Source organism: Canis lupus, chromosome 4, assembly GCF_003254725.2.
Source record: "Canis lupus dingo isolate Sandy chromosome 4, ASM325472v2, whole genome shotgun sequence".
NCBI classification, from domain to species: Eukaryota; Metazoa; Chordata; class Mammalia; order Carnivora; family Canidae; genus Canis; species Canis lupus.
In genome coordinates this window covers 27,177,955-27,203,657 of record NC_064246.1, presented here as the reverse complement: position 1 = coordinate 27,203,657, position 25,703 = coordinate 27,177,955, and the positions used below count along the sequence as shown (strand labels likewise).

Genomic DNA, 25,703 nt, shown 5'->3' with positions numbered 1-25,703 from the left:
TGGAGCATTATAAAGAACAAGAAGTAGAATGCATTGAAATCCATCAAATATACTTGAATTCATGAGCTTTTATACATTTTTTATCATTATAAATAAAAGATAACACAAAAAAAATAAATTTACAAGTTGTCGTTGAAGGATGGCTGTAAACCATGTCATTTTTCAAGAACTGGTAAATGGTGCAATGAGTCCTCTTTATCTCATCTTTACTATACAAACCCTATCACTAAATAAGTTAATAGTAGAGGAAGGGATACATTTAAAGTATTCCAGCTAGTCAATTAAGAAGGGATGAGAGAATCAGAATGCAGTATTTTGCAACACCAAATGAATCAATGAATCTAGAGATTCAACATCAACTACTAAAATAAAAAAAGTGAGACAACCAGACATTGTGATGGAAAAACACAACACCAATCCTTTAGACTATAGAATGAACTAGCAATTTACAGGAATGTGTCACAAGACATCATGAAGGGGCAATCAGCAAAATTTAGCCTATGGGAAATTCTACAGGACAAACCACCTACTTTCTTAATAAAACAAACACAGAAGGGGAAACAAAAAAAAATGGAAATGGAATCTCTAGCTAAAAAAGATGTAAGAGATGTATCAACCAATGGTGATATGCTGATTTGATCTGATAGTCGTTAAAACAATTAAAAAATCCTGTGCCATCCTCATGGCACTGTTGGAAATGTACTATTAAGAAAGTATTTTTTAAGCTGTGGTAATGCTACTGTCGTTATTCTTTAAAATGCTTCTTACAATTCTAATGTAATAAAGATTAAATGGTGGTGATACTTAGGCTTGAGGTTTGCTTTAAAATGATAGATGATAGAGATATATGGTGGATAAAAGAACAAATGAAGCCATATTAGATGTGAGATGATAACTCTTGGAACTGAATGATGGATACATAGGGTTTATTATACTGTTTTGTCAACTTAGGTGTTTGCAATTCTCCATTAAAAAATAAAATTTTTTGACAACACCAAAGTTTCATAAGGAATAGCACTCTTATAGACTGCTAGTAGGAGGGGAAATTGTATACGTTAGGGAGCAATACAATAATCTAGAACATTTGAAGATGTGGATAACCTACAAGCAACCAATTTCCTCTCCTGCATATATGTGTGTGTATATGTACATATATGTACACACACATATACACACTATATAGATACCCTCACAGATGTATAAAAGGATGTAGGAAAATGTTTTCAGAGCAGCACATTTTTGCATGTGAAAAAATTTGGAAGCAACCTAGCTGTCCATCAACAGGAAAATAGACAGATTGTGGTATATTCATCAAATGTATTTCAATAGAGCAGTAAAAGTTAATGAACTAGAGCTACATAAATCAACTTTGATGACTCTCACAGACACAATCCTGAGGTGGAAAAAAGGAAAGGGAAAAGAAGCCAATTTTAGAAGAACCCATATATTTTATATAAAGTTTTAAACATACTTAACAATGTTATACTCACATATGTATAAGAATAATTGCAGATAGTGTAAAATTATAATGAAAAGCAAAAGAATGACAGGTGCCAAACTCTAGGCTTTGGTACCTGCTGAGGAGAGCGGTAATAGGTTTGAGGAAGGGTCTAAAATGGGCATCGAATATATTAGTAATACATCAACTGACGTGCTTGGTTTTACACAAGTGCTCATTTTGATATTTTTCTATCATTTTGTAATGTCTGAATTTTTAAATGTCAAAATGTATGAAGGAATAAGATAAAGGTTACGAGCATGGTGGAGTCTGAGCACAAAAGAGGGAGCAAAGACCCAGCCTGGGAAGTTACAGGTAGCTCTGTGGTGAGGGGATATTTGTACTGAGTCTCGCAGGATGAAAATAAAATTACCTCTTTCTTCTAAGAGACAGAAACAGAAAGAATGTTCAAAGTAAGATGTGTCATTTTTGTTGTTGTTACTGGGCCTTCAGGCTAACTCAGGGAGCTGACTTTTTTCTTTTTTTTCATTCCTTCTCTTCTCTCTCTCTCTCTCTCTCTATCTTCCTTCCTTTCTTTCTTCTTTCTTTCTTTCTTTCTTTCTTTCTTTCTTTCTTTCTTTCTTTCTTCTTTCTTTCTTTCTTTCCCCACAAAACTTAAAATATTTACTATCCAGCACTTTCAAAGAAAGTTTGCTGGTCCTTGGAACTTTAAACATTTGCTTCCTGGTAAGTCTGGGTGATCCTGGTTCAGAAACAAAAAAAATCACATTTAGTTATGAAACTTCTTATGGTATCAAGGGAGTAAATGCAATTTTATATTAATTGCAGAGGGAAGAATTATAACTAAAATTCCTTTAAGCAAAAGGAGTGAAATATTGGTTTATAAGTCTGAGAGTCCAGGGTAATGGCTTCAGGTGCAGCAGGATCCAGGTGCTAACATGCTATCATAAGGATTTTGTCTCTGTGTCCCTAGACTCTGCTTTCCTCTGTGTTGACTTCATTCTCAGGCAAACTCTCTCACTGTGGTGGAAAAGATGGCCAACAGCAGCCCCAGGCTTATAACTGGGCAGCTGTGCAACCTCCCATTCGTGACTGTTTCAGGAAATGCCTGAGAATACATATTCCATTTCCTGGTTTGGATCAAGTGTCTACCCCTAAATCTGGGGGTGGGTATTATACCTCCTTGGAAAACAGAGCCCAAAAGTGTAAAAAAAAAAAAAAAAATTCAAGACTGTTCCACAGAAGAAAGGATGAATTTAGATGGTTCCAAAACACTCAATGGTAGACACTATTTTTGTTTACCCAACAGCTATTTATTTTCACTCCCTCCTTTGCCTCAAGATCCCAAAGCTGGTGTTAAAACTGACTTTCCTTGCACTTCAGGTATAATACATTCTTCTACTCTTCCTGGTCTGCTCACTTCTTGGGGTACCACATGTCTTGATCGTCTCTGTTTTGGTTTCAGGATGCAGCTTGAAATTACATTTGCCATCTTCCTGTGACTCAGTGACCTTTTTTTTGCCTTGGTTTCTCAATAACGCTTTTGAAAGTTCAACTCTTTAGATTGTTCTTTTTTCTAGCCATAGTAGAAATTACTGGGAATCACGGCACACATCACAGCAACTGGCTGACATTTGGAGCCCTACAAGACAGGTAAGCCGTTGCCTTATTGTATTTTCACCAGAATTAAAACATCTTAGGATGGTAATGTACCCCTTTCACCAGTTTTACCAAAACCTGATTCTCTACTTGAAGTAGAAATGGGGAAAGCAAAGAAGGAGGTGAAGAGGTACCAGTTTCTACCATATTTATTGTGCAAAGCTGTTTAAAAATGCACTTCTTCAATTCTAGATAACAGCCGTAGTTACTGCCTTCAACACACCGTCTGATTAAACCACATAGTCTGTAAGTCACACCAAGGAATCAGGCAGTGGCAAAACTTGCAGGTTCTGATATCCTTGCTTAAAGCAGGAAGTCTTCCTAAATAATAAGTTTTGCAGGGGGACAAAAAGAAAAAGAAACGCACACAGATATAGACTACTACAAGTTCCTTTGACATCAAATTTGGAAACAGAGATGTCGGGATTTTAGAAAACTCTTCCCTTCAGACTGAGCCAGACTAGAGTCAGGGCTACAGGACCAATCATTAGGCAGCCAACTGCAAAGAATGTCTGCCAGCAACCATCTTCTCAGGCCCAGTATGACCAGCCAAGCCTCAGCCCACATTCTTCATGTTGCTGAGCACCTCCTGGTTGCATAGACTCACCTGCGTGGCCACTCACCTGCGTGGCAGGTCCAGAGGCAGTGGTCCGTCACTGGCCCTGGCCCTGCCCCCCCATCAGTGGGCGCATCTAGTCCTTCCCACATACAAGTTTCTAACCAGAAGCTGGTTGTCCCAGTCTTGGCTGTAGTGACTCCTAACACAGTGGATCCTGTGTGAGTAGCAGTCACCATTCAAGCAGTCAAGATCCTCGAGTTAGCCACTTGAAACATCTCTCCTTCTGGAACATGCACTGAGGGACAAGTCCCAGGGCAACCCTCAGAAAGCCCAACTCCATCCCCTCTAATTCATGACGTATGCCACGTCCTCTACCCAAATCCCAATGCCAGGCACATCTTCCACAGAGCACGGCACAGCCAACAAGGCACTTGGGGGCATCTCTGCAGCCAGAATGCCTGGGTTTGGGTCTTCCTCTGCTGACTAATAGCTGTGGGGCCTCTGTTTCATCCCCAATCTTCTGTTTCCCTGTTGGAAAAAAAATGGGGATGCTGATCTTTCTTGTAACGAAGACTGAGAGAGTTAATACTGGGAGCTGTGCTAAGACGCTGCCTTGCACATAGTCGCTGTAAGTGATCAAAATAACTACCCATCAAGTGCTAGGTCTTCTTTAGACACAGCTGTTTAATTTCTAAGAAGTCACATCTGCATTTCCAAAAGCGGGAAAGGAAAACTGTCAAAAGTAATGACAGGCCGAGAAGGAATTGGGCAAAAAGGAAACCCAGAGAGGATCCCTCAAAAGGCCACTATCTTGCCCATCCCAGGAAACAGGCTCTAACCTGCGCTAGCTCCCACGAAGCCGGCATCAAAAACCTCAACCCCCACTCTCAGAAATGGAGACACAGCCAACAGAGGAGGACGAAAAGCAGCAGAAGGCTCCAGCCAGCAAATTAACAAGCTTCTGTCCGTTGAAAGAAAGAAAGAGTGAAAGAATGAATGAAAGAATGAAGTCCCTAGTTGTAGCTACTGAGATGCTTCCTGGAGGAAGGTGGCTGACTTTTTATCAGATGTGTCACTCGGTGAAATAATTGCTGGCAATAATGGTGCAAGAGCAGGCTGCTCAGAGTACAATTTATCCATGTCTGTTCTATCTTTCAACTTCAAAGCACCCACTGCCTCACAGAGCACATCAAAATGACACCACTGTTGTTAATGACAGTGGTCTAACGCAATACACAGAAGTCAAGTGATTTCTCTAGATAGGCCAAAGAAAAAATAGCTCTCATGGAGCCGCAAGGCTTGTGTGTGCACACATCCTGATGCTGCATTTTAATTTCCAGGTGGGGAAGATGGAGCCGGATTGCGGATTTATTCACCCTTCGAAAACACTGGAATCCCAGGAAGGCAAGGGGAGATGGGACATAAAACCAGTCAAGAGGCTATAGAAAGGGAATTATTTTTCTGTTTTTTTTTCCCCCAAGTAATTTGTCCCCACATGGCTGATGACGGGCCTGCTTGGGATATCAGAAAGGGCACGGGATCAATCAGATGAAAAAGCTCCATTGCCTTTTATTTCCATTCCATGTCAGCCACCTCCTTGTACCACCACACCTTTATCTGACCACCTCCTTCACCTCTCCTGGCACGCCCTGCACGAAAGTAACTATTTAGACATCATGGCATCCTCAGATAAGGCTCCCCACCGGTTGTCTTCATCCTGGGATTATTTCCACTCTACCTGTGTGGTTAATGTGGCTTAATCAGATCAACTACAGTCTCTTTGACTCCTCAGTTCCATCTTCTCCTTGACCTTTTTGCTCAAGTAACCTGCAATTTTCATGTATTCTGGGTCAACACACCGGTCCTTTCTCTTTGAATCTATTTCCAAGCTAGCAGCCAAGAGCACACGTTGAGAATCTGATAACCATGGCGATGGGATCGTTTACATACTTAGGATTTCCAGTCTCACTTGAGCCTATATTTCTCCATCACCCATTTCCTCATCTCAGGTCATTGCTTTCCATATTTCTATAGCAGCCCTTCATGAAGTTCAGTGTACGTGATAGCCAGTGGAGGGGCTTACAAAACACATTCTCCAGGCCCAGAATCTCCCATGTCTGGAGATTCTGATTTAGTTGATATGGGGAGGGGAAAGCTTAAGAACTAGCAAGCTTCCAGGTGAATATCATTCATGATATTAGCCCATGGGTCACACCTTCAAAGCACTAATAGACAGTCCCTGGCATATAGTACATTTTCATGCCATTACTGCCTTACAGGATCTCAACGCTTTTCTTTCCCCACTTCAACAGACCTCCTGTACTTGGCAACAACAACAAAAACAACTCTAAAATTAACTGACCTTTTCCCTCCTAAAGTTATGTTCTTTCCCAACTCCGACTCCTACCTTCATGTGTCAGAGGATGTAGTGGCTTCATTGCTGGCTTCTTGAAGTAGATGGGTCAATGGGAGGTTTACAGACGAAGATCCGAGTCTGGTCTTCAGCTGACTTAGTCCATCATCTGCCCTCACCACTACAGAGAAACAAAAGCATGAAAGGTTAGGGACCTCCTCCTGCCCAGACCTCAAAACCTGACATGGCTGATCATTATGATCTTGACTCTTGAAAATGGGAATACGCATTACAAATGGAATTGTAGCAGGAGCAAGGATCTTGGAGCCGCAAACCCAAGCTTATATACAAGCTCCATCATTGTCTACCTGCATGGCCTTTGGAGGTCACCTCAACCTTTTTCCTAAATACAATTTTACTGATTACTGTAGTTATGAATGTTGGACCACAAATTCAGCAGTGCAAGCAACAGAATTTCCTTTACTTTTCTCCAATGTTTAGATCTTGCCATTTAGCTAGGGGCAAAGAGGCAATTTCCATCATTTCAAGGGTTTCCTTTTTCTTTTCCCTAAATTCTTGCTTTGTCTCAAGAACTCAATACAGTTCTAAGATTTGGGTTGAGGATTTCTGATCCTGGATTAGTCAGGACCCACCTGTGAGATGCCCATTCCCATCTGGTCCTTTCTGTCTGTCCCTGCAGGTTGCCCTGTGCCAGAGCTCATTCCTGAACCCAAAGCCTCATCAGGCTCACCCCTACCTGAGCTAGTTTCATGCCCTTTGTGAGTATACAGGGGTCACTCTGCTGATCCCCATCTCTATTGGTCTGGAAGACATTTGGGGCTCCTTAAGGCCTTTCCCCACTTTCCTGCCACTCTCAACTTGCATCCTTCCTCTGCTCTTGCTTCTTGCTGAGACAGGAGGAACTCTGTGAGTCTGCTGTGGCCCATCCTGCTGGACAGCCCCTGTGCCCGGCCTTTCTGCTTCCCAGGGCTCTAACGATAAATCTGAGACACAACCCTTTTGGTTTTCAAATTCTCTTCTAAAGGTATTTACTTTTGAAAATTAAAGCCCTAGGCTCTTTAAAATCAAAATGCCTTTTCTCCTACTTTCTTTTGTAATATTCATCCTATGGATTAATTAACTTGCCACATGGGAAAAGACTGATAGGTACAAAGAGACTGCAGGAAAAACGTCAGTTCATATTTCAAAACATCTTAACTGCCTATATAAAGTGGGATAAGATTATTTTTAGGCTTATGTGAGGACTACATTCCATCACACAGGTTAAGGTCCTAGTGGTGTCTGATTTGAAACATACTAGATGAATATGGGTTCCCTTCCCTTAGCTCCTCCTGGCTTTCTGACTGTGTGTCTTTTCCTCCATGGCTTTTCTCCTCCTACCCTTTCCCTACCTTTGTTTTATTTTGTTTTGTTTTATTTTATTTTATGTTATTATTTTTCCTACCTTTGTTTTAAAATCTTTTTTTTAAGATTTTTTAAAAATTTATTTATTTATGATAGTCACAGAGAGAGAGAGAGAGAGAGAGAGAGAGAGAGAGAGAGAGGCAGAGACACAGGCAGAGGGAGAAGCAGGCTCCATGCACCGGGAGCCCGATGTGGGATTCGATCCCGTGTCTCCAGGATCGCGCCCTGGGCCAAAGGCAGGCGCCAAACCGCTGTGCCACCCAGAGATCCCTTTGTTTTAAAATCTAGTGGTTCCTCCTGGACAGCCACAGACATTTCATACTCCTCTTGCCCAGAACTGTACATGGTGTTACCTCCTCCCATTTCTCTTTTCTTCTTGGATGTCCTAAGTCAGAAATAGCACAACATTCACAACCGTGCTTAAGAGGAAAACCTTCACACAAATCTCAGTGTCTTTCTTCTGTGCTAACACCTGACACTTCTAACCAGCTCCCAGTCCATGAGTATTTCTCCATTTTGACCCTCTCATCAATTCTCACAGCCACTAGTATAGCTGGGGTCCTCAAAATATCATACCTCACATTTTATGCCTGAACTGCCTGAACCAGCCCCCTACCTTCCTGCTTTAGGCCATCTGCTGACAATATTCTATTTCTAATACTTAGTTGTAAGTTGCTTGACTTAGTTGACTTACTTGATTATGTCACCTCAAGCTTAAGTATTTATGATGCTGCATTATTTCCAACAGGTAATGGCATTGAAAGGCCTTGAGTATCTAGTGCCAATCTTCACATCCGTCTTTCCTCCTCTCTACTGCTCCTCTCTCCTCTGACCTTCCCTCTCTCCTCTGATCTCAAATCAATGCTTAGCAGTGATCTTATAAAAGTAAGCTTGGGGGGATGGCCAACTGTGACATGGCACAAGAACTTTATTACTACTAAAAAAGTTAGGGTTTGGGTATATATAAAATTGGGTAAATATAATTACATAATTACACAAATATATATTATATAAGCATAATTATATATACTATATTATATACATAAGTCATGTTATGTGAATATATAGTATACATATTATCTATATGATATAATGCATATATAGCATATATTTATAATTGCTTTCAAGAGACCTCAATCCTTTCCTTTCCCCACCTCTTCCACCAGGCAACAGAAACAAAAATTACTGTGAATACAGATTTCTTTAACTTATTTTCTTATAAGTTACTTTCTTATATATTATATATAATAGTTTCTATATTATGTATAATGTATTTAATATGATTGGATAATATATGTGATATATAATAAATTATATAGTAGTGAGTTTCTATAATAGTGTTGCATTCACAGCAGGTGAAAAAGGAAGAATAAAAAAATAAAAAAGGCTAACCTTAATATCCTATCCTCATCATCATAATGTTTATTACATAGTCCAGTCCTTGGAGTAGAGAAGATCCTCAATACACAATTCCTGAGTAAATAAATATCCCCTGGAAGGCCTTGCTGCTCTGCCTTGCTGGGAGTTCATGTGAGATCATGGGTGGAGATCATGTGAAGATGGGTGGAAATCATGTGACACCCTCCCTTAAGCACACTGCTGCCCCGGAAAGCCCCTTTCCCACCCGAGCCACTCTGTCTTCCACCACAGTACTCATTTCTCAAGCTCAGCTTAAATATCAACTCTTCCGTTTAAGCCTTTGTTGACACTCTACATCATTTCTCCCTTCCCAGGCAAATGAATTGGTTTTTGTACTTCTGCACTATTTGGTGAGGGCAGTTTCCAAGTGCTTTAGCACTACGGATTTGTTATTTGGCATATGTATTATGTCCTATTCCCTCATTACAAAGTGAGCTCCTCAAAAAGCTGATTTTCTTTGGATTCTGGCATCAGTCTGCATAGCAGACACTGAATTTTTGTTTGGTTTAGTTGAGTGGTGAACTTGAAGGCCAGAAGATGAAGAGCTGTTAACTCAACCAAACACATTGAGTAGGTGTGCCTGGGTTTTATTTTTAAGCAACAACACGGTGGTTTACCTTTCTAGGATTTTAGAATCATCTTTATCTAGTAATACATCCTTCCTCCTATTGACTCCTGTATCACAGGCATGGGGAAAATCCAGGTCTTTGTTCCCCAGGAATCCTGAAGGGAGAGCAAGATATAAATCTATGGATTTCTTGCCTTCAAAAATTCAAACACTCCAATGAATAAATATGTATTTGAGGACCCTCTGGTAAAACCAAAGCAGCATTATGGCGCAAGTAGCAGGACTATGGGAGATTAGTTACAGAAGGTCAAGGAAATCTTGTCCTCCTGGCACACCAAATTTTAGAACATAGTGGGATGCCCTTCTGCAACCCTTTCCAAACATACTCATTTGGTTACAGTGTGTCGTAGTTCTTGAGACACATCTGCTCCTTTTTCCAATGGATGTTTGAAACATATGGTCCAATTTTTGAAAATAAACACATTTCCCTACCTATTTGCACAACGTTTTTGCAAAGACAAACTCTTCTCATTGTCAGATTTCCTACTTCTAGCTGGAGTTTATCTTGTTGCTTCACTGTAAACCTTTGGTTTCCATTTATGTTCCTCTAGGACCAAGAGAGAGAGGGAGAGAGAGAGAGAGAGAGAGAGAGAGAGAGAGAGAGAGAGAGACTCACTCCAGAAATTTGGAAATAAATTTTTCAAGTAGTTTGTTCTGACTCAACTGAAAAATTATTTCAACATCCCTGAGGTACCCTAGCCCCCCAAAGCTCTAACCACAGTCCAGCTGGTCTCATTTGCCAATGTGGAAGCTAATTATTGAAGCCACATCCCCTCGATTTAATATCTTTTAATGGACAGCTAAAAGCTTGGCCATCACATCACACCTGCCATAATGTCAATCAGTTGGAGGAAAAAAACAACATTTTTATGTCAATCAAGAAATCCTTGGGGATGTTGTAACCTGTTATGATGCATTACCCTTTGACCACTGTGACTTAAAGGTTCTAGCATCAAAGAGCACGTGCCAGAAATAATTAGAAACCAATCTTGATTGTATTCACATATAAATGAAGCATTAACTCTGGAGTGTTTATACTGTCTGGACAAGAAGGCTAGGGAGTCCATCTTCCTGGTACCACCATCAGTATCTCTATTAATCAGAAGTAGTGGGTTGAGATTCAAAGCTATTGCCCTAACACTGCAGATACTTAACACCAATGTGATTACTATTATCCTGTATTAATGTCCTGCCACAAGTGTTAACAAGGCCAGTAGAGCAAACTGACTAATTTTCAATGCCCCTGGCACCCTGTGGTGAAAGAGATGGATTTTCCAGGAAACAACCATTGTGGAAAACAGCAATATATAGGGCTGAGGCTGGCCTTACACATTTTAGTGGTTACAAAAATGTCTCCCCCCACCCCTTGTGAGTTACAGCTCACTAAGGTATGACACTGAATCACCTTATCTCTCTTAGTAACTGTTCTGTTGTGCCTTGCTCAGGGGCATTCATCTGAATGACACCGACCTCAAAATCGGAATTTGGGTCCTAAATCTTAAGCATGTGATATTTTTCTTTATGGGCTAGATTTCAGAGAGCCCAAAAGAAGAGAGAGAATCACCAGCACACACCTGACTTGCACGTGTTCACAACTCATCTTGGCCATTGCAACATCCTGTCCTTAGAATGACCTTACAGAAAAGGAGAGCTAAAGGGAATAGCTATGAGAATGAGAATGGCCGAGGAATAAATAAAACAACAGGGAGGCAGGCAGGGGCTGTGGTGCCCAGGGTGAACCAGAATAAAACAAATTCATTATATTGTAAATTGTTCACACTATATGGGAGCCTATTATGAGGAGTTTGTGAGAACTGGAGGAGGGGGTGGATTCCCACAGTATCCAAGCCTGTTGATCACTTCCAAATCCCCAGAGACAAAGAAATCTAGCTCCTGATGGTTGTAGAGGGTGAGTGGAGAGTAGGTAAATTAAGGCTCGAGATAACCCTATTTATGGCATGAAGAACATTGCAGGTCTTTTCACTGCATTTGGGCTGTGAATGCTTGCAAGTAATTTGCCATCCTGAGGGCCCAGGGCAGAGCCAGGCAGAGTGTCTTAGTGCTCAGTATATTGCTGTCAACTTCAAGAGGATTGTCATGAAGTGTTAAGGCACTTTGCACGTAGTAAGCACTCAATAAATATCAGTGATTCAGTGGTTGGTTGTACAAACACCTCCTCCATTTAAGCTTCCTGCTCCACTGTGGATGTATAATCCAAATCCAAGATGTATGAGCCTTGTCATCCTCACATCGTTGCTTCATTCATTCATTCATTCATTCATCGAATACTGACAGAGCAGTTACTATGTGTTAGGCCTTCCCAATCACATGTTCTGGAGTGGGGTAAAAGCTTTGGCGTCAGATGGATCTGGGTTCAAATACTGACTCTGTGATATTGAGTGAGTTCCTTACTGTTTCTGAGCTTGTTTCCTCATCTGCAAAGTGAGCACAAAAATAGTGCTTCCCTTGGGATATGTGAGGATTAAACGAGCTTGTGTAGTGAAATATTTAGGACTGAGCTGAACACATAGTAAGCTCTATGAATGTAAGTGTCCTAAAGGCTCTGCCCAAACCGGGCATCACAGTCACCTCCTCCCCTGTCTTACATAGCTCATGTTAATTTTTTCTTCCCTGAATGCAATTAGTACTCATGATCTGTTTTGTCAAGTTTGGTTCTTGACTTTTACATTTACACGGTGGTCCTTTGCTGGCCTATTATTCTGTGAACGCCTACTTTTGGCTTTTCCCATGAAGGAATATCATTGCAAAACACTCCAGGTCATGACCACATTATAAACTGGGGACTGAATCCAGACGGAGATCAATGCAGAGAAAAGCTCACCATCACCTGGGTAGAGTGAGGCTGAGGCTGTAGCTCTAGCCATCAAGTCTACATTAGAGCAGAAACAAAGGGACAGGAATAAGGAAGCAAGGGTATTGCCTCAAACAACAAAGCAAAGCTTTCCTGGAAATCTCACAACACAGTTGTGCTTGTGTCCCATTGGCCAACACTTTCACCCATGACCAGGCCTGCCTGGAAAGTAGATAAAGAAAAGGAGGTTGGAAATGGGGATTGGGGTCAGCCAGTCAACGAGTACTCCAAATTGTAACTGAAAATCTCCCTGTCTTCCTTCTGAGCTTGAAATAGTCTATCACAGAAACCACTGAATTGAGTAAGGCCAAGTTATAAAGACAAATATCCTTCTTTTTGTTCATTTGTTTGCTTCATTTTTTCCTTCCTTTCTTCTCTCCTACTTTCCTTCCTTCTATTCCTTCCTTTTTTCTCCCTCAAAACCTACATGCCAGGTACTTCTCTAGGCATTGACTCTGCAACAGTGAGCAAGACAAACCCCAGCCTCACTCTCAGACAGATTTACCATCTAGTAGGAAAATATTTGTTTATCTTGCATATTTGCTTCTCCAGCTATTGGGTATATCACTGTGGGGGCACATGACAGGAACAACAAATCTAGAGTGGAGCATGGATATGTACCTACATCTGAGAGGTCTGGGGGAAGAGGGAGTGACCCAGGCAGAGAGATTCAAATAGCGTGAGAGGAGATTTTTCAGTTCAGCCTGGCTGAAGCTGAGGAGCTGAGGACATTGTAGAAGGGGGCAGTAGAGAAGAACTGGCTGTAGGAAACACAGGAGGGGGACATAAAGGCCAAGTCATAGAAGGTTTTCTCAGGAGAGTGAAGTTTAGACTTTCACAAAGGAGCACTGGAATGCTGCATTCACAGAAATACATGAATAGTCATTGCTTCTAGAAAGACCTTGATGCCTCAAGAATAGAGAATGGGAGACACCACAGTGGAAGACTAAAGAAAATCAGGGAGGCTGTGACAGTGTTCTAGGCAGAAGATCGTGACCTGAACCAGCAGAGTGACAAAGTACAGGGAGAAGTGGAAGGAGTGTCTCTGAAGTCATGGACCAGTCGAGGGAAAGAGAAGTGTGTGGCCTCTAAGTGACTTCACACTCAAGAAGTTTTGTTTCCACCATCTTCATAAAGGATAGGAAAGTAGAAGTTACCTGCCCACATGGCATAGCGATGGTTACTATAGATGTGAATATATACATGCATTATATAATAGTATTTATTACCTAGTCCTTTGTGGAAAGTGTTCAACTACACATGGCACAAGTCATGTCTGGATTGACTGCATCTGCAAAGTAAAAGAAAATACAACTTCAGTGATTTACACAAACTTGGACCTATTTTCCTTACAGAGAGAGGTTGTTGTTGGTTCAAAGATTTCAGAGTAGGTGCCTCTTTTGAAGTTGTCCTCATTGTCACAAGATGGTTGCCATCACTCCATCCATTACACAGCCAAGGCAATAGAAAGATTAAGTGGGGAAAGCTGTGCCAATATTATGTGTCCTTATATCAGGAAAGAGAAATATTTTATGAAAAGACTTTTCCCAGAAGACTTTTGCTTGTTCCTCATGGACACGGGCTACCCCTAGCTGTGTGGAAACCTGGTTGGCAAATAATGGTCTTCAGGACACCATAGAAAGAGGAAGAAAGGGAGAAGGGCACTGGGAATGGCTGTTCAGCAGCCAATCACCAGTGATTTGCCACCAATGCATTATAAGCCTGGGTTATAGGGGAAGCTGTGGAGGCAAGCATGTAGCAGAGGTCAGTCATAGTCATGAATTTTATGAAAGGTTTGCTGGGAAGCTACATTTAAGAAAATATATATGGTGACTATGATTCCCCCGACAGCACAACTGAGTGATTTGCAATATACTTGCATTTCATGGCCTTCGTTCCAAGTACTGTCACTCGCTTTCATGTCAGACACTCGAGTTGTTTCAAAATCACCAGGCTGGCCCACTATTAAATTACACACACGTGCACACACACAGACCCTTTAGGAGCCCCCAGTGAATGATGAGAAGTGTGCTTGCTCTTTTGATGGCTGTGGCATCAACACTATTGATTTGTTTGGGCTGGAAGTCTGGGGGATTCAAACTACCCTCTGCCTCAGTCCAAATTCCTTTAAAGCAGTTTAACACCCCTGGCATCATTTGATTCTCATGGCAATCTTGCAAAACAGGTTTTTGCTCACTATTTTAGAGAGAACTAACCCCCCGTCCCCCATGAAATGATTTGCTTGTGATCTGCTATTAGAGCATGGGGGTCAGCAGCCCTGCTTCAAAGAAGACTTTCTGCGTTTAAATCTTAAGTCCTTCTAATGCTTGATGACTCAGAAGAGTTTAGGTACAAAGGAAGACCACTAAGGAATGAAGGAAGACCAGCATTAATGAGCTGAACTATATTGTAGTTTAGGAAAATCTGGAAAAATGTCCTGTTTATCTCTGTGCTAACAAAGCACCCCAAAACTTAGTTGCATGAAACACCAACTCTTTTGCTCAGGATTCTGTGGTGACCACAGTGGGGATGGATGATATCTAGAGTCTCAGAAAGGAAGAATTAAATGTCTGTGAGTTACTCCATGGCCAGAGGCTGGATTCTTGTGAAGACTTTCACTCATTTGTATGGCTCCTGGGCTGGGATGACTTCAAGACTAGGCTCAAATAGAACTATAAACTTGAGAACCTATGAATGGATTCTCCATGTGGCTTGGGCTTCCTCACAACATGGCAACCTCAGGGTAATTTGACTTTTTAAATGACAGCTCAGAGTTCTAGGAGATTGTCTTCCTCTCACTTCCAAAGCTGAGTGGCCCTTTATGATGTAACCTTGAAAGTCACATAGTAAAAAAAAAAAAAAAAAAAAAAGAAAGAAAGAAAGTCACATAGTGTCACTTTCATCAAACTCTCTTGGTGAGAGCAGTCTCAAATCCACACAGCTTCAAGAGAAAGGGATTGCTTTTGAGGAGAAACACGTCACAGGATTGGCGGCCGTCTTTTAAAACTAGCATAGAAGCGAATCCATATCAGTTACTTTTATTTTTAATTCATATTGAGTAGGAGAAAAACATTCTAATCTCTTCACAGATCTCTTAATCTCTAAATGTATTTCTTCGGCCCTACTACTAACACTTACTAGCTGTGTGACCATAGGAATCTTACTTAGTTTCTTTGAATCCCATTTTCCATGGCTTTAAATTTTTTTTTTAATTTATCTATGATAGTCACACAGAGAGAGAGAGAGAGAATGAGAGGCAGAGACATAGGCAGAGGGAGAAGCAGGCTCCATGCACCGGGAGCCCGACGTGGGCTTCGATCCCGGGTCTCCAGGATCGCACCCTGGGCCAAAGGCAGGCGCCAAACCGCTGCGCCACCCAGGGATCCCTTTTCATGGCTTTAAAATACACATATGACCTCTCTGAGCTTCTGTGAGAAAAGAATGGGACAAGATATGCAAAGTACTAACCAAAGACTTACTCCACATTTACTCAACACAGACGTCAAGCACTTCCTGCGTGCCAAGCTCTGCTCTAAGTGTTTCATGAAGATTACCTCATTTAATCCTCATACACCCCTATGACATGGACACTGTAATTATCTCTGTTTTAAGGATGAGAAAACAGAAGTGCAGAGAGGCATGACTTGTTCATGGTCACAAATCACATAAGTGGCTGACCTGGACTTGAACCAAGTAATCTGGCTCTAGAGTCCATACTCTCAACCACTCTGATGTGCTACCTTTCAGGAAATAATAAAGATGTGAACATGTACTTTCATATATAGTTTACTGAGCACCCACAAGTAGCAGTGGGGGGATTCTGGTTTGTGCAAAGATATGTTCATCTAGACCAGGGGTCTGCAAACAATGACTGTGGTCCAAATCCAGCCACCTCCATTCATTATGTACTACCCAGGGCTGCTTTCCTGGTATCGTAACAGAAATGAATAGTTATGACAGAGACTGTACAGCCTGTGATGCTGAACATATTTATTTTCTGGCCTTTTATGGAAAAGTTTGCCAAGCTCTGCTCTAGACTTTACCTGCAGCAACTCTTTGTCCTGGATTTCTTGGAATTGCACATGTGCTGAACCTTTGCCCCGATTAATCCCTCCATTTAACAAGTTTTATTGAGGACCTAATGTATTGAGGACCTAATGTTGTTACAGATCCTGGAGAACTTGGTGAATACTAAGACATAGGGTCTTTGTCCCCAGAGAGTTTATGTTTTGGTTGAGGGACATTAAAAAAATGAAACAGTATACAAAACCCCAAATGATTGCAGATTGTAATGATTGCTAAGGAAGAAATAAACAGGATAAATAAAGTTAGAGAGTGGATTTCTTAGATATAGAAGTCATTTTAGTTGGCAACTCTATTACTACAGCTAAAAGCATTCTAATAAGAAGGCACATGAAGAAGAGAAAGTATGAAATAGTCGTGTCTGAGAGAGGAATAGAAAGCTTTCTAGGAAATGTGGAAGAGTGGCTGAAGGGTGTGGAACGCCCACTTCAGGATGTGACAGGGAATTGAAAGTGAAGCTGGGCAGCCCTACAGTACATTTTTTTTTTTTCCTTTTGCAATGTGAAGTAACCTGGGTGCAGAGATGGGGAAAGCAGACAGTGGGTTCAACAAAAGTTGAGGTTTTAGAGGATAGCAATAAATAGAAATAAGGGGAGAGACAAGTGGACAAAGTTCACCTGGAGACCAATTGTGGGGGTGGGGGTTCACTCATTGTATTAAAACAAGGCATTTGAATGCTTTCAGATGGAGCACAGTCCATTTGGTTCGTCACACCCCTGCATGTTCTTTATGTGCTGTGTTTGCCAATTTCCATCATTAATGTCTCTTGCCTGCTCCTGTAAGCTTCTGAGATTCCCAAACACTGATATAGTAGGTGACAGACTCTTACCTGGATGAGGAGAGAATGGAAACAGAAGTAAGGGATTATGAGAGAGGGGTAGGATTTGTTAATTGGAACCTGAAGTTTTGATGAGGTCAGATGAGAACTAAGGGACTATTTAAGTGAGAGTTGGAAGCATAGAAAGTTTTCTTAAGAATGAAATATTAGAAATCCAGAATTTGAAGGTAGTAGACTAATGCTTGCAAGTTAGGGAGTGTGACACTGGGAGGGGGTAGCTGAGGTATGTGCTAAAGCTGGTACCTCAAATCAATGGGGCCAACTTGGACTTGTAATACATGGCACCGGGACAGCTGTGTAGCCCATCCACAATAGGTCAAATTAGATCCATACTTAACAGCCATACACAAGAATGTCTGCTACACAAAGTGTTTCTTTGTATCAGGATTCAGATCCAAAGAATTTCTATATTGTGATAGCTTCTGAGTAAGCTGTCAGAGAAAATAACAAAATATACGTGGTAAGCATGGGAAAGTCTGAAAGGATAAATCAGAAACTCATTGACAACATAGCGAGTAAAATAAGAAGTCACTAGTCCATATTATTATTAATAATTAGTTGAACAAATTTTTAAAAATGGGAAGAAGGGGATATTTTTTTCTTACAGTTGAATTCCAGGCAATAAACATAAAAGGAATGATGGAAATAGAAAATCACCACAGTAATGATCGTTTCAGGTAAGTATCATCAATGAATACTAAGACTAGGGATGGGGACAAAGGTGGGCTGACAAACAGGAATTTTAAGCACTCTTGAAGGAAATTCCCCCAGAGGACTAAAAAAAAAAAAAAAAAAAAAAAAAGAAGAAGAAAGAAAGAGAAAAGAAAAAGTGAGATAATTGGCTACATCATTTTAACAAAGTGATCAAAGTCAGTATTACCAGTCAGTTGTGCGACAAATTGACTGCTAAGAATTGGTAAAGAAGAGAAAGAGATAAAACTTCTGAATTATGCACTGGGAAGGACACGACATCCCTTTTTTGTTTCCTTGCCCAAAATACATAACTTCAATTGAATCAAAGAAATATCAAACAAACTCAAATTGAAGGACAATCTATAAAACAGCTGGCCAGTACTCTTTAAATCATCAAGTCATGAAAGACAAACACTGAGGAGCTGTTTCAGATTAATGGTTGTTAAGGAGACATAATTAAATGTCATGTGTGATGCTGGCTTGGATCCTGGACCAGAAAATGGACATTAGTGGGCCAATTGATGAAATTTTAATAAGATCTATAGTTTAGGTAATAATATTGTATCAACATTAATTTCTTCATTATGATAATTATACTATTGACATTTTCAGAATCTGGGTAAAGTTTGTACAAGAATTCTTTGTACTGTTTTGGCAACATTTATATAAGTTTGAAATGATTTTGAAACAAAAAGTTAGAGAAACAAATTTGATTATTAAATTTTTGGAGGGTAAAATAAAAAAAATTGGGGGGTATAGTAGTAGCATATGCTTATATATGTGTGTATATACAATAACATTTTTTCTTTTTATTTACATAATTATGCCAGAAATAGCCAGATCTAGCCAGTGGTTCCTTAATCATTCTTTTGATATGTAGCAGTTAGAAAAAATAAATGAAAAGTACTCTGTACATTCAGCTCTCTAAGCCGAATATACTCATTGTACCCTCTACTGGGATAATTATTGGCCATTCACTGATTTATGGTCCAATAATTTATTATTGAAAGAAACATTACTCCTAGTTGACTTATTTTCTTAAAATAATCTCATTGATGTCTATTAGTCAGAGAGGAATTAGTAAAGGCTCAATATATCACCAAAAAGCTTTTCTTAGTTTTTTGTGGGTTAAACAAGTCAAACACAAGATTCTTTCTTCAAGAGCGTTTTTCATGCCCATGGCAACTTCCTCTTGACTCCTTTACCTGGGTAAATGGGAGGGTCACAATTACCCAAAGTACATCAGATATCTCTTCTTAGACACAGGGAGTAGCTTTCGTTATCATAGCTGCAAGAGACAAACTAATCAGCTGATGGGCTAGACTGGAAATTCCAAAATCTGGCTTAAACAGTTTCACCTTCTTAAAGAGCCCAGTTCCTCTGAGCACAGGCTTTGCCCCTTCTGTAAATAATCCGCACTGGAACATTCCAGCCTATCACCACAGCCTGATCAATAGTTGTGCTGCACATAAAGTTATGTCTTACAGGATGTCAATATTAACCTTTCAAGTGTGTATCTTTTATGATTTATTCATCAATAGCCCTACTAAATATATTTTATATTGGATGAGCAGTTATTTTTACCAAAGAGGAAACTGACATTTCAAAGCTGACTACCTTCTGCAAAGACACTGTCTTCTGGAATCAGGGAGACATCTTGACATCCTGGGCTGGTCAGGGTAAGGTGCGCTTTTGTAACCACATTATGGGTTAGTATTTTTAAATGCTCCTTAGCACCTAAGATTATTCTGAGCATTGAGTAAATGCTCAATAAACACTTCCAAATTGAATTCAGCATGAATCCAAATATCACCAATTTTGTCACCAGTCAAAAGTATTTATTATTTGTTAACTATTAATTGTTCAATGGCTTTTAAAATCAGTTGCTACATGGCAGGTACTGACTAAAAGGTTTTCAAATTTTAGCTAACTTCTGTCCTCAGACAAATCTGGAAAGGTAGATTATTGCTATCCCTTTTTCTATAGATAAATAAGAATGGGTGCGGTAACATCCCCAAAGTCACTTGGCTAATGAAACCGGGAGAGCTGGTATTTGCCACCAGGTATAATAAAACCAAAGGCTAACCCGTGCCAGCATGGCCCACGGGGGGTGTAGAACTTAGAATTTAGGAGCCTTCCTAAGTACTTCATGTCTGTCCTGTAGTTAGAAGCAGCACGTGCTATTAATCCAGCTAATCAAATAATCCAGTCTTCTATGGGCATTTCGGGCTCCAGTAACAATGCAAAATTTGAAATTTTGCCTGAGGCACCAAGAGAGCCATACTAGTTTCCTTTTGCGACAGTAATAACCAACCATGGTCTGGAGATGTGGACACGTTTGCAGGACAATTGATCAGCCTCCCATAGTACCATGGATATAAAATTTCAAAGTGAGTTGACACACCAAATGTAAATTTTCAAAGCAAATAATGGAGCTTGTCTCATGACTCTTTTTTTTAAAGATTTTATTTATTTATTCATAAGAGACAGAGAGAGAGAGAGATGCAGAGACACAGGCAGAGGGACGGCAGGCTCCCTGCAGGGAGCCCTACGTGGGGCTCGATCCCAGGACCCTGGGATCATAACCTGAGCCAAAGGCAGATATTCAACCACTGAACCACCCAGGTTGCCCTCTTTTTAGTTTATTTAATTATAAGTAAAGGCAATAGATATCTCTTTTTAAAAGTATCATACATATAAGTGAAATTTTGCCACTGAGGAGCACCTAGAGGGGTGATAGGATTCTAAGAGCTAGAGATCTGTGAGGAGGTCTCCAACAAACTAAGGAAAGGAAAGCCTAGGGGAAGATGTACACTTCTCTGCATCATAGGATTACAGTCAGAGGAGCCCCCCAACATCTGTAAGAGACATTATCACTTCAAAGTCCATTCTACCTTCCCTGTGAAGGAAAAAGAACCCTCTTCAGAAAAAAGTTAGTATCAGTTTACATCATCATTACTTTCATTATATATTTATAAAATAAATAGAATGAATGAACATAAAAGAGTATACTCAATATCATTAGTCATTAGAGAGATGGCAAATAAAACCGTTATGAAATACTATTACATACCCATGAGAGTGGCAAAATTAGAACTGATAATATCAGGTATTGGAAAGGAGGTTGAAAAACTAGAATATCTTATATCTGGGGATGCCCTGAATATCTGTGAGTGAGAGTCAGGCAGCCCTTACACCTGGCAAGGTTATTGGAAAGCTTCCAAAGAGCAGTTCCACTGAGATAAGAACAAAATATTTGGTAGATTATTTGGAAATATCTTATAAAACTAAACTCTATGTGCACTACTCTCAACCCAATAGAAACGAGAGCTTAAATGTCTCAGAAATCATAAACAAGAATAATCATAGCTGTACTTCAATACCCTCAGCTGGAAGCAACCTCTGTGTCCATCAAGAATAGAATGGTAAATAACATGTGGCAGATTCAGTCAATGGAATAATTCACAAAATGGGAGAAAACACACTACTGATACACAGGACGACATGGATGAACCTTGAGACATCATAAAGTGGATGATGTTAGACACAGAAGAGTACATAAAATGTTATTTCATTTCTATGAAGTTTAAAAACTAATATGTAGACATAGAAACCAGAATAATGGTTTCCTCTAGGAACTAGTGACTGGAAGAAAGTACAAGCAAGCCTTTCAGGATTCTGAAACATTCTATATCTTAATCTTGGTGATTTCCACACTTATTATCCATATGTAATAATTTATCAAATTGTAAATTAAAGATTTTTCCATTTTTTGGTGTGTCCTATATACCTCAATAAAACAAAACAAAATAAAACACTACTAGTCACACAAAAAGACAGGACTATCTAATCAAAAAACCTAAAAGAAAAATAATACAAAAAATAGAAACAAACCCATTGTGATTTGGGTAGTGAGGTCTTTACAGTAAATGCAATTAATTTGTTCAAGACAATAGAGATGAAGATGGAGATTTTTGCTAGAGAATCAAAATCTTTTTTTTAATTTTTTTTAAATTTTGATTTATTTATGATAGTCACAGAGAGAGAGAGAGAGAGAGAGAGAGAGAGGCAGAGACACAGGCAGAGGGAGAAGCAGGCTCCATGCACCGGGAGCCCGATGTGGGATTCGATCCCGGGTTTCCAGGATCGCGCCCTGGGCCAAAGGCAGGCGCCAAACCGCTGTGCCACCCAGGGATCCCGAGAATAAAAATCTATACAAACTATGAAGTAAAATTTCTAGAATAAAAAATAGATTATCTGGATTTAGCTTTTAGCTATGATGGAGAAACTGATACTGAACTAACCCTCCCATTATTCATAAATATAGAAAACACAAAGTTTATAAAGCCCTGGGCAGTAGGGAGCACAGAACTGATTCCTGAAAAAGAAACAGGAGGATGCAGGTTCCACTTAAGGATGAGTGTCCTAGGTGTGCATGAAAACCATGTTTAGGTCATGGTGCAGCAAGCAAAAGTCCTAACAGTTCACGTAACTTGATGACTTGAAGAGGTAGAGAATAGAGTTTGGGGCCACTACAGAATCTACAGTCTGTGGTTTGGAATGAGAAAGAAGGAAGTTGTACAGAGATAAGGTCCCAGAAGTATCTATGGGAATTCCCTGGAACTCTATGTCTATGCCTGGGCTATACTTGTACAGGACAAGAAAACAGGATTTCCAAAAGGCAAGTTGACCAGAGATGAGAGTAGAACAGAAAAAGGTTCAGCAGTGTGAGGGAACAATGGAAGTCCAGCCTGGCTGGAGTGGGGAGGCATCCTTAACTCCTTGTTGACAACCCTGGTATTCAACTGATATGCCAAACAGGCCAAACCTTAAGAATAGAAACCTATTCTAGAAAGCCTACGATAGAGTCTCCCTAACCAAGCTTAAAACAAAAACCTGATAAGACCTATAGAGAGGGCAGAGATTAAAAGGTAAGTCCTTTCAAGCTAAACAAAAACAACAAACTTAGGAAAAAGTGTGGCTTTTCACAAGTCTGCCTAAGAAATTGTAATAAACCAAGCCCACACAAATATAAGTTGAATAACAATGATTAAATGGTATACTTGAACATAAATCTACTTTCTCCAGAGGAATATAATGAAATCTAGAGTCTCTCCAGTTCATCATTAACAACATCTAGCAGAGAATGAAGCCTCGTAGACATGAAAAGAAATCAGAAAGCTGTGGCGCATAGTCCAGGAAAAAAGAAACTATAGAGAAAACACAACTGGAAATTCTAGATGTGGAAAAAAAAAGAATCCTAAATGGAAAAAAAAAAAAAAAAAGGGCATTTCTAACAGAAAATTAGAAATGACAAGAGAAAGAAACAAAGCAAGAAAGATAAGTAGAAATTATCCAAACATTAAAAAAAGAGAAAAAAGAGTTGAGGAAAAGTGACAGTGCATAAGGATCCTGTAGGATAATATCAGCCCCAACTATGTGTAATGGAGTCTCAGAGGCGGGAAATGGTGACAATGAGGCAGAAAAATATTTAGAAGGAGTAACAGCCAACATTTCCCAAGTGTAGTTTAAAAAAAAACAAACAAACATGTATTTTTATGAGATTCAGAAGACTCAGAAAACCCTAAGCAGGATAAACACACACACACACACACACACACACACACACACACACACCCCTAGGCACAACATAGTAAAATTGTTGGGTAAAATTTCAACAAAAATTTTGAATGCATAAAGAAAAATAAATATTTTACATCTTCACATACAAGGAAACACATGAATTAACATTGACTTCTTAGAAATAATGAAGGCCAGGAAACCATACAATATTGTATTTAAAGTGCTGAAATCAAGAAACATATATACAGTGAAAAATATCCTTCAAAAATGAATATAAAATTGTTGGACAAACAAAAACTGAAAGAATTTATCAACAGCAGACCTGCACCATAAGAAATGCTCAACAGTGTTCTTTAGACTGAAAGAAAATGATACCAGATAGAAATTCAAACCTATAGGAGTCTAAAAATAGTGCAATATGTGTATCTATTACAATGCTGCTTGCAAAGCAAGGAATTGGAATCGTGGTAAATGTCCAACAAAAGACGTCATTTAATTTCATTGTCAATCTATTTAAGAAAACCATAAAGGCATTACAAATGAAATTAAAGATCTAAGTGATATAAGAAAATGTTCATGATATGTTACTTTTTTGTCTTTTTTATCCAATAATTTCTGAGAATACAGTGGGAAATCTTCCACTATGATTGTATGTGTGTATGTTTTGTTTTTTTTTTAACAAAATGGAAGCCTGCTTTTATTGATGCACACATCGAGGGACCTGTGGTTGGAAGGGGCAGTGAGGTTCACATGACACTCGTGGTTAACGCAACAGAAACATGAGGGCAGGAGATGGCTTTGCAGGGACATGATGCCTTCATAAGTTAGGGAAACGGACTGCTAGCTGGCTGCCCTTTCATTTCATGTTCTTCACAAACTCCTCTCCTTTTTTTTTTTTTTTTCCAGGATTGAGATTCTTTATTTTGTGATTTATCAGTAGAAAAGGAAACTTTTAATACTGAAATCTAAACATACAGTACCTATTTTTTTTTTCCAGGTCCTCTCCCTTTTTGATGGAGACCTTCAGCTCGGGATGGCTTCTGCTATCATCTTCTCTTCAAAAGGGGAGATCTTGCCAATGCCTAGATTCTTCTCGATGCCCTTCTCCCCCAGCAGTAACGGTGTGGAGAAATAGGCACAGTCTGCTTCCTGGGATTTAACAAAGGAACATTCAACATCTCCTTCCTTCCCGTTCATTGCATCCACAAGGGAGAAGACAAACCGGGCTCCAGCTCTGCCATGGACAGGGTGGCAGAGCCTGCTCCAGCTTTGGCCTTCAAAGGAGGCCACCTCCGTGCAGGCCTCCTGGATCAGCCCAGTGATGGCTGGTCCTGGGGAAGGTCCACCTTGGGAGTGCACTGAGAGATCAGGGGGGTGATGGTCTTCCCGGCATGACCACCAATGATGGGAACATTGACTCACACGGGATCCAAACCGTTTAGTTCTGCAATGAAAGTGTTGGCCCTGACAATGTCCAGGGTCGTCACTCTGAAGATTTTATTGGGGTCGTAAGCTCTGTGTTTCTTGAAAACCTCAGTTGCAATTGGGATGGTGGAGTTGACAGGATTTGAAATGACGCAGATCATGGCCTCGGGGCAATGCTGGGCGCAGGCAGCAGTCGGGTGGCCACAATTGAGGCATTGGTGTTGAACAGGTCATCCCGTGTCATGCCTGGTTTTCTTGGGGCATGGTTGGTTGGGGCGGGTGGGGAGCCGAAGAGCAGGCAAAGGAGCCTGGCAGCTGGCAGGTGACACCAACGACCTCCACCTATGTGTGTATGTTGTATACCTATATGTTCCTGATTTTTATATCATCTTAATTAATTGCTGCTTATTTCTATAGTTTCTTAAATTGTTAAACTTTTTTATTTTTTTAAGAAAGAGAGAGAGTGCACAAACAGGGGGTGGGCAGAGGGAGAGGGAGAGAGAGAAACTTAAGCAGGCTCCATGCTCAGCACAGAACCTGATGTGGGACTTGATCGCACAACCCTGAGATTGTGATCTGAACCAAAATCAGGAGTCAGACAGTTAATCGACTGAGCCACCCAAGCACCCTTCTCTATAGTTCTTAATATTTTTAATCAAACTTTTTAGGTTAAATTATATGCTGTTGATATTGACAAAGCCGCACTG

The 25,703-nt window shown here is 40.1% G+C and overlaps 1 pseudogene; it reads right to left on the bottom strand.

Moving 5' to 3' along the window:
- Positions 1-5,442: 5,442 nt before the first annotated feature.
- Positions 5,443-25,249, bottom strand: LOC112651997 (malate dehydrogenase, mitochondrial-like; annotated as a pseudogene).
- Positions 25,250-25,703: the final 454 nt, after the last annotated feature.